At 53.8% G+C, this 13719-nt stretch overlaps 1 long non-coding RNA gene across 1 annotated transcript in view; it reads left to right on the top strand.

Annotated features, from left to right (window-relative positions):
* The window catches only part of LOC148136198 (uncharacterized), an 80295-nt gene extending 67731 nt beyond the window's left edge, over positions 1–12564 (top strand). The window contains exon 2 of the long non-coding RNA XR_015754654.1: positions 12430–12564. This is a non-coding gene — a long non-coding RNA (uncharacterized LOC148136198). The remainder of the gene's footprint in view (positions 1–12429) is intronic.
* The last annotated feature ends 1155 nt before the right edge of the window (positions 12565–13719 follow it).

Genomic DNA, 13719 nt, shown 5'->3' with positions numbered 1-13719 from the left:
GTACTGAGGGAATGCAGCACTCTCAGGGGGTCAGTACTGAGGGAATGCTGCACTGTCTGGGGGTCAGTACTGAGGGAGTGCAGCACTGTCAGAGGGTCAGTACTGAGGGAATGGCACACTGTCAGAGGGTCAGTACTGAGGGAGTGCAGCACTGTCAGAGGGTCAGTACAGAGGGAGTGCTGCACTGTCAGAGGGTCATTACTGAGGGAATGCTGCACTGTCAGAGGGTCAGAACTGAGGGAGTGCAGCACTGTCCGGGGACCAGTACTGAGGGAGTGCTGCACTGTCAGAGGGTCATTACTGTGGGAATGCTGCACTGTCAGAGGTTCAGTACTGAGGGAATACAGCACTGTCAGAGGGACAGTACTGAGGGAGTGCTGCACTGTCAGAGGGTCAGTACTGAGGGAATGCCGCACTGTCAGACGGTCAGTACTGAGGGAATGCAGCCCTGTCAGACGGTCAGTACTGAGGGAGTGCTGCACTGTCGGAGAGTCTGTGCTGAGGCAGTGCAGCACTGTCAGAGGGTCAGTACTGAGGGAGTGCTGCACTGTCAGAGGGTCAGTACTGAGGGAGTGCTGCACTGTCGGAGTGTCTGTGCTGAGTCAGTGCAGCACTGTCAGAGGGTCAGGACTGAGAGAGTGCTGCACCATCAGAGTGTCAGTACTGAGGGAGTGCTGCACTGTCGGAGGGTCAGGACTGAGGGTGTTCAGCACAGTTAGACAGTCAGTGCTGATAGAGTGCTGCAATGTCAGAGGGTCAGTGCTGTCGGAGTGCTGCACTGTCCGAGGATCAGTACTGAGGGAGTGCAACACTGTCCGAGGATCAGTCCTGAGGGAATGCTGCACTGTCAGAGGGTCAGTACTGACGAATTGCAGCACAGTCGGAGAGTCAGTGCTGAGGGAGTGCTGCACTGTCGTAGGGTCAATACTGAGGGAGTAGTGCACTGTCAGAGAGTCAGTGCTGTGGGAGAGGGCAGTGTTGGAGAGTCAGTACTGAGGGAGTGCTGCACTGTCGGAGGGTTAGTACTGAGGGAATGCTGCACTGTCAGACGGTCAGTACTGAGGGAATACTGCACTGTCAGAGGGTCAGTACTGAGGGAGAGCAGCACTGTCAGAGGATCAGTACTCTGGGCGTGCAGTACTGTCAGAGGGACAGTTCTGAGGCAGTGTTGCACTGTCTGAGGGACAGTTCTGAGGCAGTGCAGCACTGTCAGAGGGTCATTACTGAGAGAGTGCTGCACTTCGGAGGGTCAGTACTGAGGGAGTGCAGCACTGTCAGAGGGTTAGTACTGAGGGAGTGCTGCACTGTCAGAGGGTCATTACTGTGGGAATGCTGCACTGTCAGAGGGTCAGTACTGCGGGAGTGCTGCACTGTCAGAGGGTCAGTACTGAGGGAGTGCAGCACTGTCCGGGGATCAGTACTGAGGGAGTTCTGCACTGTCAGAGGGTCATTACTGTGGGAATGCTGCACTGTCAGAGGTTCAGTACTGAGGGAATGCTGCACTGTCAGAGGGACAGTACTGAGGGAGTGCTGCACTGTCAGAGGGTCAGTATTGAGGAAATGCTGCACTGTCAAAGGGTAGGTACTGATGGAATGCAGCACTGTCAGACGGTCAGTACTGAGGGAGTACAGCACTGTCAGACGGTCAGTACTGAGGGAGTACAGCACTGTCAGACGTTCAGTACTGAGGGAGTGCTGCACTGTCGGAGAGTCTGTGCTGAGGCAGTGCAGAACTGTCCGAGGGTCGGAACTGAGAGAGTGCTGCACCATCAGAGGGTCAGTATTGAGGGAGTGCTGGACTGTCAGAGTGTCAGTACTGAGGGAGTGCTGCACTGTCGGAGTGTCAGTGCTGAGGGAATCCTACACTGTCAGAGGGTCATTACTGAGGGTGTTCAGCACAGTTAGACAGTCAGTGCTGATAGAGTGCTGCACTGTCAGAGGGTCAGTGCTGACGGAGCGCTGCACTGTCCGAGGATCAGTACTGAGGGAGTGCAACACTTTCCGAGCATCAGTACTGAGGGAATGCTGCACTGTCAGAGGGTCAGTACTGACGAAGTGCTGCACAGTCAGAGAGTCAGTGCTGTGGGAGAGGGCAGTGTCGGAGAGTCAGTACTGAGGGAGTGCTGCACTTTCGGAGGGTTAGTACTGAGGGAATGCTGCACTGTCAGACGGTCAGTACTGAGGGAATACTGCACTGTCAGAGGGTCAGTACTGAGGGAGAGCAGCACTGTCAGAGGATCAGTACTTAGGGAGTGCTGCACTGTCAGAGGGTCATTACTGAGGGAGAGCTGCACTTTGGAGGGTCAGTACTGAGGGAGTGCAGCACTGTCAGAGGGACAGTACTGAGGGAGTGCTGCACTGTCAGAGGGTCATTACTGTGGGAATGCTGCACTGTCAGGGTCAGTACTGAGGGAGTGCTGCACTGTCAGAGGGACTGTACTGAGGTAGTGCTGCACTGTCAGAGGGTCAGTACTGAGTGAGTGCAGCACTGTCAGATGGTCAGTACTGAGGGAGTGCTGCACTGTCGGAGATTCTGTGCTGAGGCAGTGCAGCACTGTCAGAGGGTCAGTACTGAGGGAGTGCTGCACTGTCGGAGTGTCAGTGCTGAGGGAATGCTGCACTGTCAGAGGATCGAGGGTGTTCAGCACAGTTAGACAGTCAGTGCTGATAGAGTGCTGCACTGTCAGATGGTCAGTGCTGACGGAGTGCTGCACTGTCAGAGGGACAGTACTGAGGGAGTGCTGGACTGTGAGAGGGTCAGTACTGAGGGAATGCAGCACTGTCAGAGGGTCAGTACTAAGGGAATGCTGCACTGTCAGGGGGTCAGTACTGAGGGAGTGCAGCACTGTCAGAGGGTCAGTACTGAGGGAATGGCGCACTGTCAGAGGGTCAGTACTGGGGGAGTGCAGCACAGTCAGAGGGTCAGCACTGAGGGAATGCTGCACTGTCAGACGGTCAGTACTGAGGAAATGCTGCACTGTCAGAGGGTCAGTACTGAGGCAGTGCAGCACTGTCGGAAGGACAGTTCTGAGGCAGTGCAGCACTGTCAGTGGGACAGTACTGAGGCAGTGCAGCACTGTCAGAGGGTCATTACTGAGGGAGTGCTGCACTTCGGAGGGTCAGTACTGAGGGAGAGCAGCACTGTCAGAGGATCAGTACTGAGGGAGTGCAGCACTGTCAGAGGGACAGTTCTGAGGCAGTGCAGCACTGTCAGAGGGACAGTTCTGAGGCAGTGCAGCACTGTCAGAGGGACAGTTCTGAGGGAGTGCAGCACTCTCGGAGAGTCTGTGCTGAGGCAGTGCAGCACTGTCAGAGTGTCAGGACTGAGAGAGTGCTGCAACATAAGAGTGTCAGTACTGAGGGAGTGCTGCACTGTCGGAGGGTCAGGACTGAGGGTGTTCAGCACAGTTAGACAGTCAGTGCTGATAGAGTGCTGCACTGTCAGAGGGTCAGTGCTGACGGAGCGCTGCACTGTCCGGGGATCAGTACTGAGGGAGTTCTGCACTGTCAGAGGGTCATTACTGTGGGAATGCTGCACTGTCAGAGGTTCAGTACTGAGGGAATGCTGCACTGTCAGAGGGACAGTACTGAGGGAGTGCTGCACTGTCAGAGGGTCAGTATTGAGGAAATGCTGCACTGTCAAAGGGTAGGTACTGATGGAATGCAGCACTGTCAGACGGTCAGTACTGAGGGAGTACAGCACTGTCAGACGGTCAGTACTGAGGGAGTACAGCACTGTCAGACGTTCAGTACTGAGGGAGTGCTGCACTGTCGGAGAGTCTGTGCTGAGGCAGTGCAGAACTGTCCGAGGGTCGGAACTGAGAGAGTGCTGCACCATCAGAGGGTCAGTATTGAGGGAGTGCTGGACTGTCAGAGTGTCAGTACTGAGGGAGTGCTGCACTGTCGGAGTGTCAGTGCTGAGGGAATCCTAAACTGTCAGAGGGTCATTACTGAGGGTGTTCAGCACAGTTAGACAGTCAGTGCTGATAGAGTGCTGCACTGTCAGATGGTCAGTGCTGACGGAGTGCTGCACTGTCAGAGGGACAGTACTGAGGGAGTGCTGGACTGTGAGAGGGTCAGTACTGAGGGAATGCAGCACTGTCAGAGGGTCAGTACTAAGGGAATGCTGCACTGTCAGGGGGTCAGTACTGAGGGAGTGCAGCACTGTCAGAGGGTCAGTACTGAGGGAATGGCGCATTGTCAGAGGGTCAGTACTGAGGGAGTGCAGCACAGTCAGAGGGTCAGCACTGAGGGAGTGCTGCACTGTCAGAGGGTCATTACTGAGGGAATGCTGCACTGTCAGAGGGTCAGTACTGAGGGAGTGCTGCACTGTCAGAGGGTCATTACTGTGGGAATGCTGCACTGTCAAAGGGTCAGTACTGAGGGAGTGCAGCACTATCAGAGGGTCAGTACTGAGGGAGTACTGCACTGTCAGAGGGTCAGTACTGAGGGAGTGCAGCCCTGACAGACGATCAGTACTGAAGGAATGCTGCACTGTCAGAGGGTCAGTACTGAGGGAGTGCAGCACTGTCCGGGGATCAGTACTGAGGGAGTGCTGCACTGTCAGAGGGTCATTACTGTGGGAATGCTGCACTGTCAGAGGTTCAGTACTGAGGGAATGCTGCACTGTCAGAGGGACAGTACTGAGGGAGTGCTGCACTGTCAGAGGGTCAGTACTGAGGGAATGCTGCACTGTCAAAGGGTAGGTACTGAGGGAATGCAGCACTGTCAGACGGTCAGTACTGAGGGAGTACAGCACTGTCAGACGGTCAGTACTGAGGGAGTGCTGCACTGTCGGAGAGTCTGTGCTGAGGCAGTGCAGAACTGTCCGAGGGTCGGAACTGAGAGAGTGCTGCACCATCAGAGTGTCAGTATTAAGGGAGTGCTGGACTGTCAGAGGGTCAGTACTGAGGGAGTGCTGCACTGTCGGAGTGTCAGTGCTGAGGGAATGCTGCACTGTCAGAGGGTCAGTACTGAGGGAGTGCTGCACTGTCGGATTGTCAGTGCTGAGGGAATGCTGCACTGTCAGAGGGTCATTACTGAGGGTGTTCAGCACAGTTAGACAGTCAGTGCTGATAGAGTGCTGCACTGTCAGAGGGTCAGTGCTGATGGAGTGCTGCACTGTCCGAGGATCAGTACTGAGGGAATGCTGCACTGTCCGAGGATCAGTACTGAGGGAGTGCAGCCCTGACAGACGATCAGTACTGAAGGAATGCTGCACTGTCAAAAGGTAGGTACTAAGGGAGTGCTGCACTGTCAGAGGGTCAGTACTGAGGGAGTACTGCACTGTCAGAGGGTCAGTACTGAGGGAGTGCAGCCCTGACAGACGATCAGTACTGAAGGAATGCTGCACTGTCAGAGGGTCAGTACTGAGGGAGTGCTGCACTGTCGGAGGTTCAGTACTGAGGGAGTACTGCACTGTCAGAGAGTCAGTACTGAGGGAGAGGGCAGTGTCGGAGAGTCACTACTGAGGGAGTGCTGCACTGTCGGAGGGTTAGTACTAAGGGAATGCTGCACTGTCAGACGGTCAGTACTGAGGGAATGCTGCACTGTCAGAGGGTCAGTACTGAGGCAGTGCAGCACTGTCGGAAGGACAGTTCTGAGGCAGTGCAGCACTGTCAGTGGGACAGTACTGAGGCAGTGCAGCACTGTCAGAGGGTCATTACTGAGGGAGTGCTGCACTTCGGAGGGTCAGTAATGAGGGAGAGCAGCACTGTCAGAGGATCAGTACTGAGGGAGTGCAGCACTGTCAGAGGGACAGTTCTGAGGCAGTGCAGCACTGTCAGAGGGACAGTTCTGAGGCAGTGCAGCACTGTCAGAGGGACAGTTCTGAGGCAGTGCAGCACTGTCAGAGGGACAGTTCTGAGGGAGTACAGCACTGTCAGAGGGACAGTTCTAGGCAGTGCAGCACTGTAAGAGGGACAGTTCGGAGGGAGAGCTGGACTGTGAAAGGGTCAGTACTGAGGGAATGCTGCACTGTCAGAGGGTCAGGACTGAGGGAATGCTGCACTGTCAGGGGTCAGTACTGAGGGAGTGCAGCACTGTCAGCGAGTCAGTAATGAGGGAATGCTGCACTGTCAGAGGGTCATTACTGAGGGTGTTCAGCACAGTTAGACAGTCAGTGCTGATAGAGTGCTGCACTGTCAGAGGGTCAGTGCTGACGGAGCGCTGCACTGTCCGAGGATCAGTACTGAGGGAGTGCAACACTTTCCGAGCATCAGTACTGAGGGAATGCTGCACTGTCAGAGGGTCAGTACTGACGAAGTGCTGCACAGTCAGAGAGTCAGTGCTGTGGGAGAGGGCAGTGTCGGAGAGTCAGTACTGAGGGAGTGCTGCACTTTCGGAGGGTTAGTACTGAGGGAATGCTGCACTGTCAGACGGTCAGTACTGAGGGAATACTGCACTGTCAGAGGGTCAGTACTGAGGGAGAGCAGCACTGTCAGAGGATCAGTACTTAGGGAGTGCTGCACTGTCAGAGGGTCATTACTGAGGGAGTGCTGCACTTCGGAGGGTCAGTACTGAGGGAGTGCAGCACTGTCAGAGGGACAGTACTGAGGGAGTGCTGCACTGTCAGAGGGTCATTACTGTGGGAATGCTGCACTGTCAGGGTCAGTACTGAGGGAGTGCTGCACTGTCAGAGGGACTGTACTGAGGTAGTGCTGCACTGTCAGAGGGTCAGTACTGAGGGAGTGCAGCACTGTCAGATGGTCAGTACTGAGGGAGTGCTGCACTGTCGGAGATTCTGTGATGAGGCAGTGCAGAACTGTCAGAGGGTCAGTACTGAGGGAGTGCTGCACTGTCGGAGTGTCAGTGCTGAGGGAATGCTGCACTGTCAGAGGATCAAGGGTGTTCAGCACAGTTAGACAGTCAGTGCTGATAGAGTGCTGCACTGTCAGATGGTCAGTGCTGACGGAGTGCTGCACTGTCAGAGGGACAGTACTGAGGGAGTGCTGGACTGTGAGAGGGTCAGTACTGAGGGAATGCAGCACTGTCAGAGGGTCAGTACTAAGGGATGGTGCACTGTCAGGGGGTCAGTACTGAGGGAGTGCAGCACTGTCAGAGGGTCAGTACTGAGGGAATGGCGCACTGTCAGAGGGTCAGTACTGAGGGAGTGCAGCACAGTCAGAGGGTCAGCACTGAGGGAGTGCTGCACTGTCAGAGGGTCATTACTGAGGGAATGCTGCACTGTCAGAGGGTCAGTACTGAGGGAGTGCAGCACTGTCCGGGGATCAGTACTGAGGGAGTGCTGCACTGTCAGAGGGTCATTACTGTGGGAATGCTGCACTGTCAGAGGTTCAGTACTGAGGGAATGCTGCACTGTCAGAGGAACAGTACTGAGGGAGTGCTGCACTGTCAGAGGGTCAGTACTGAGGGAATGCTGCACTGTCAAAGGGTAGGTACTGAGGGAATGCAGCACTGTCAGACGGTCAGTACTGTGGGAGTACAGCACTGTCAGATGGTCAGTACTGAGGGAGTGCTGCACTGTCGGAGAGTCTGTGCTGAGGCAGTGCAGAACTGTCCGAGGGTCGGAACTGAGAGAGTGCTGCACCATCAGAGTGTCAGTATTGAGGGAGTGCTGGACTGTCAGAGGGTCAGTACTGAGGGAGTGCTGCACTGTCGGAGTGTCAGTGCTGAGGGAATGCTGCACTGTCAGAGGGTCATTACTGAGGGTGTTCAGCACAGTTAGACAGTCAGTGCTGATAGAGTGCTGCACTGTCAGAGGGTCAGTGCTGACGGAGTGCTGCACTGTCCGAGGATCAGTACTGAGGGAGTGCAGCCCTGACAGACGATCAGTACTGAAGGAATGCTGCACTGTCAAAAGGTAGGTACTAAGGGAGTGCAGCACTATCAGAGGGTCAGTACTGAGGGAGTACTGCACTGTCAGAGGGTCAGTACTGAGGGAGTACTGCACTGTCAGAGGGTCAGTACTGAGGGAGTGCAGCCCTGACAGACGATCAGTACTGAAGGAATGCTGCACTGTCAGAGGGTCAGTACTGAGGGAGTGCTGCACTGTCGGAGGTTCAGTACTGAGGGAGTACTGCACTGTCAGAGAGTCAGTACTGAGGGAGAGGACAGTGTCGGAGAGTCACTACTGAGGGAGTGCTGCACTGTCAGAGGGACAGTTCTGAGGCAGTGCAGCACTGTCAGAGGGACAGTTCTGAGGCAGTGCAGCACTGTCAGAGGGACAGTTCTGAGGCAGTGCAGCACTGTCAGAGGGACAGTTCTGAGGCAGTGCAGCACTGTCAGGGGTCAGTACTGAGGGAGTGCAGCACTGTCAGCGAGTCAGTAATGAGGGAATGCTGCACTGTCAGAGGGTCAGTACTGAGGGAATGCTACACTGTCAGGGGGTCAGTACTGAGGGAGTGCTGGACTGTGAGAGGGTCAGTACTGAGGGAGTTCTGCACTGTCAGAGGGTCAGTACTGAGGGAATGCTGCACTGTCAAAGGGTAGGTACTGAGGGAATGCAGCACTGTCAGACGGTCAGTACTGTGGGAGTACAGCACTGTCAGACGGTCAGTACTGAGGGAGTGCTGCACTGTCGGAGAGTCTGTGCTGAGGCAGTGCAGAACTGTCCGAGGGTCGGAACTGAGAGAGTGCTGCACCATCAGAGTGTCAGTATTAAGGGAGTGCTGGACTGTCAGAGGGTCAGTACTGAGGGAGTGCTGCACTGTCGGAGTGTCAGTGCTGAGGGAATGCTGTACTGTCAGAGGGTCATTACTGAGGGTGTTCAGCACAGTTAGACAGTCAGTGCTGATAGAGTGCTGCACTGTCAGAGGGTCAGTGCTGACGGAGTGCTGCACTGTCCGAGGATCAGTACTGAGGGAGTGCAGCCCTGACAGACGATCAGTACTGAAGGAATGCTGCACTGTCAAAAGGTAGGTACTAAGGGAGTGCAGCACTATCAGAGGGTCAGTACTGAGGGAGTACTGCACTGTCAGAGGGTCAGTACTGAGGGAGTGCAGCCCTGACAGACGATCAGTACTGAAGGAATGCTGCACTTTCAGAGGGTCAGTACTGAGGGAGTGCTGCACTGTCGGAGGTTCAGTACTGAGGGAGTACTGCACTGTCAGAGAGTCAGTACTGAGGGAGAGGGCAGTGTCGGAGAGTCACTACTGAGGGAGTGCTGCACTGTCGGAGGGTTAGTACTGAGGGAATGCTGCACTGTCAGAGGGATAGTACTGAGGGAGTGCTGCACTGTCGGAGGTTCAGTACTGAGGGAGTACTGCACTGTCAGAGAGTCAGTACTGAGGGAGAGGGCAGTGTCGGAGAGTCACTACTGAGGGAGTGCTGCACTGTCGGAGGGTTAGTACTAAGGGAATGCTGCACTGTCAGACGGTCAGTACTGAGGAAATGCTGCACTGTCAGAGGGTCAGTACTGAGGCAGTGCAGCACTGTCGGAAGGACAGTTCTGAGGCAGTGCAGCACTGTCAGTGGGACAGTACTGAGGCAGTGCAGCACTGTCAGAGGGTCATTACTGAGGGAGTGCTGCACTTCGGAGGGTCAGCAGCACTGTCAGAGGATCAGTACTGAGGGAGTGCAGCACTGTCAGAGGGACAGTTCTGAGGCAGTGCAGCACTGTCAGAGGGACAGTTCTGAGGCAGTGCAGCACTGTCAGAGGGACAGTTCTGAGGCAGTGCAGCACTGTCAGAGGGACAGTTCTGAGGGAGTACAGCACTGTCAGAGGGACAGTTCTAGGCAGTGCAGCACTGTAAGAGGGACAGTTCTGAGGGAGAGCTGGACTGTGAAAGGGTCAGTACTGAGGGAATGCTGCACTGTCAGAGGGTCAGGACTGAGGGAATGCTGCACTGTCAGGGGTCAGTACTGAGGGAGTGCAGCACTGTCAGCGAGTCAGTAATGAGGGAATGCTGCACTGTCAGAGGGTCAGTACTGAGGGAGTGCTGAACTGTGAAAGGGTCAGTACTGAGAGAATGCTGCACTGTCAGAGGGTCAGTACTGAGGGAATGCTACACTGTCAGGGGGTCAGTACTGAGGGAGTGCTGGACTGTGAGAGGGTCAGTACTGAGGGAGTTCTGCACTGTCAGAGGGTCAGTACTGAGGGAGTGCTGCACTGTCGGAGGTTCAGTACTGAGGGAGTACTGCACTGTCAGAGAGTCAGTACTGAGGGAGAGGGCAGTGTCGGAGAGTCACTACTGAGGGAATGCTGCACTGTCAAAGGGTAGGTACTGAGGGAGTGCAGCACTGTCAGACGGTTAGTACTGAGGGAGTACTGCACTGTCAGAGGGTCAGTACTGAGGGAGTGCAGCCCTGACAGACGATCAGTACTGAAGGAATGCTGCACCGTCCGAGGGTCAGTACTGAGGGAGTGCTGCACTGTCAGAGGGTCAGTACTGAGGGAGTGCAGCACTGTCAGAGAATCAGTACTGAGGGAGTGCAGCACTGTCAGAGAGTCAGTGCTGAGGGAGTGCAGCACTGTCAGAGTATCAGTCCTAAGGGAGTGCAGCACTGTCAGAGTGTCAGAACTTAGGGAATGGCGCACTGTCAGAGGGTCAGTACTGAGGGAGTGCAGCACTGCCGGACGGTCATTACTGAGGGAGTGCTGCACTGTCAGAGGGTCAGTACTGAGGGAGTGCCGCAATGTCCGAGGGTCAGTACTGAAGGAGTGCCGCACTGTCGGAGGGTCAGTACTGAGGGAATGCAGCACTGTCAGAGGGTCAGTACTGAGGGAGTGCAGCACTGTCAGAGGGTCTGTGCTGAGGGAGTGCAGCACTGTCGGTGTGTCAGTACTGAGGGAGTGCAGCACTGTCAGAGAGTCAGTACTGAGGGTGTGCATCACTGTCAGAGGGTCATTACTGAGGGTGTGCAGCACTGTCAGAGGATCAGTACTGAGGGAGTGCAGCACTGTCAGAGGGTCTGTGCTGAGGGAGTGCAGCACTGTCGGAGGATCAGTACTGAGGGCGTGCAGCACTGTCGGTGTGTCAGTACTGAGGGAGTGCAGCACTGTCAGAGAGTCAGTACTGAGGGCGTGCATCACTGTCAGAGGGTCAGTACTGAGGGTGTGCAGCACTGTCGGAGGGTCAGTACTGAGGGAGTGCTGCACTGTCAGAGGGTCAGTACTGAGGGAGTGCAGCACTGTCAGAGGGTCAGTACTGAGGGAGTGCTGCACTGTCAAAGGGTCAGTGCTGAGGGAGTGCTGCACTGTCAGAGGGTCAGTACTGAGGGAGTGCTGCTCTGTCAGACGGTCGTTACTGAGGGAGTGCCGCACTGTTAAAGGGTCAGTACTGAAGGATGCTGCACTGTCAGTGGGTCAGTGCTGAGGGAGTGCTGCACTGTCGGAGGGTCAGTACTGAGGGAATGCTGCACTGTCGGTGTGTCAGTACTGAGGGAGGGCTGCACTGTCGGTGGGTCAGTACTGAGGGAATGCTGCACTGTCGGAGGGTCAGTACTGAGGGAATGCTACACTGTCAGAGGGTCAGTACTGAGGGAGTGCTGTCGGTCAGCACTAAGGGAGCACTGTATTTGTGGAGATTTGGTAATGAGGGAAAGCTGTGCCAAGGACCCCAGGTGTGGTCTCACCAGTGCCTTGTACAACTGAAGCGTAACTTCACTATGTTTGTATTTCATATAATCATAAAATCTCTTCACTGTAGAAGTAGGTCATTCAGCCTTCCAAGTCCACACGAACCCTCTAAAGACCATTCCAACCACACCCAGCCCTCTACCCTATCCCTGTTACACTTCCTACCCCATGGCTAATCCACTTAACCTGTACATCCCTGGTCACTATGGGTAATTAGCACAGCCAGTCCATCTAATCCACTCACTCTTGGGCTATGGGTGGAAACCCATGCACACCCAGGAGAATGTGCTAACACCACACAGACATTTAGTTCCCCTCGCGATAAACGGTAACATTCTGTTAGCTTTCCTCACTACTTGCTATACCTGCATGCTAATCTTTTGTATTTCATGTACTCAGACAAACAGGTCCCCTGCATTTCAGAGCTCTGTCACCTCTCCCTATGTCAGATAAAGTGCTTCTTTTCACTCCTTCCTCCCAAAATGAACCATTTCATATTTTCGCACATTATTATTTAAAAGGGACCTAAGGGGCATCTTTTTCACACAGAGGGTGGTACGTGTATGGAATGAGCTGCCAGAGGCTGGTACAATGGCTACATTTAAAAGGCAGCTGGATGGATGAATTGAAAGGGTTTAGAGGGATATGACCCAAGTGCTGGCAAATGGGACTGGATTAGGTTCGGATATCTGGTCAGCACGGACGAGTTCGGCTGAATGGTCCAATGACGCTATAATCTATTTATCACAGGTTTGCCCATAACTATTGCTCATAAACTACATAATATATCTTTTTCTAGCTTCTTTATGTCCTGTATGTAGTGATTGTCATGAATGTCGCAGAGTGGATCTTATAAATTATGAGTTCCCTGATTGAGACTGCTACTCTAGTCCTATCAGGGAGCCCTGGCTGACTGATAACAACAGGAGGGTCAGACATCCCGCTCACTCTGAGTGCTGGCTCTAGGGGAGCTGGATCAGTGTCAAGGACTCTCCACAAGTAAATAAAGGATGACTTGGTGAAGGGATATTGGCCTCTGTGGAGTTATTTCAGTGGCGACGAGAGCAAAGCTGACGAAATTCGCTCGTCTTTGAGTTGGGGTAAGCATTCCTGGCATCATGCTATTACTTGGGAAGTCTGACTTGTTCAATCTTGCCATTAAAAACCGGGCCTGTTGTATAGAAAGAATATGGTTTTTTTTCCAGGCAAATGACATTGGGGTAGATGAAAATCAGCCAGTGATCCTCCTGACAGCTTGTGGACCTGCAGCTTTTTTGGTTATTTGGAGCCTAAGTTTCCCAGATATTAAAACCTTTCAAGAGTTGGCCGATTTGGTTAAGGAATATCACAACCCCAAGCATCCTCTAATCCTGAGATGCGGTCGGTTTTACTCCACAATTCAAGAGTCAAGATGGCGTGTGGTTTGAGGGGAACTTGCAGGGGGTAGTGTCCCTATGTATCTGTTGCCCTTCTCGATGGAAGTGGTCATGAGTTTCGTCTAAGTGGTTGAAGGATCTCTGGTGAATTTCTGTAGTTGGTGCGCACTGCTGCTTCTGTAAGTTCCTAAAGGGGCAGCATGGTGGCTCAGCGGTTAGCACTGCAGCCTCACAGCACTAGGGACCTGAGTTCGATCCCACTCTCGGGCAACTGTCTGTGTGGAGTTTGCATATCCTCCCCGTGTCTGGATGGGTTTCCTCCGGGTGCTCCGGTTTCGTCCCACAATCCAAAGATGTGCAGGTCAGGGTGAATGGGCCATGCTAAATTGCCCCATAGTGTTCAGGGACATGTAGGTTAGGTGCATGAGTCAGAGGTAAATGAAGAGTAATAGGGGAATAGGTGTGTGTGGGATACTCTTCGAAGGATCAGTGTGGACTTGCTGAGTCCAAGGGCCTGTTTCCACACTGTAGGGATTCTATGACTCTATGAAAGAGTGAATGTTTGTGGATGGGATGCCATTTAAACAGGCTGCTTTATCCTGGATGGTATCAAGCTTCACATTATCCTAGTCTTTCACCAGCTGTTGTAGCTAGTGTTTATTTTGGCTAGTCCTCTAGTTTTGGACTCCTCCACCCTGGGGAACAAACCTTGGTTATTCAGGTCAGTACTATGTTATATCATGGTTTATACACAAACCAGATTAGCTCTATGTTATATTACAGCTTGCACATTACATCAGGCTG

The sequence above is a fragment of the Chiloscyllium plagiosum genome, unplaced genomic scaffold (genome assembly GCF_037043375.1).
Source record: "Chiloscyllium plagiosum isolate Xiang-an unplaced genomic scaffold, Cpla_swu_hap1 HiC_scaffold_46, whole genome shotgun sequence".
In the NCBI taxonomy this organism is placed as follows: Eukaryota; Metazoa; Chordata; class Chondrichthyes; order Orectolobiformes; family Hemiscylliidae; genus Chiloscyllium; species Chiloscyllium plagiosum.
Note: the sequence above shows the minus strand (reverse complement) of the source record. Positions and strands in the feature narration are given on the sequence as shown.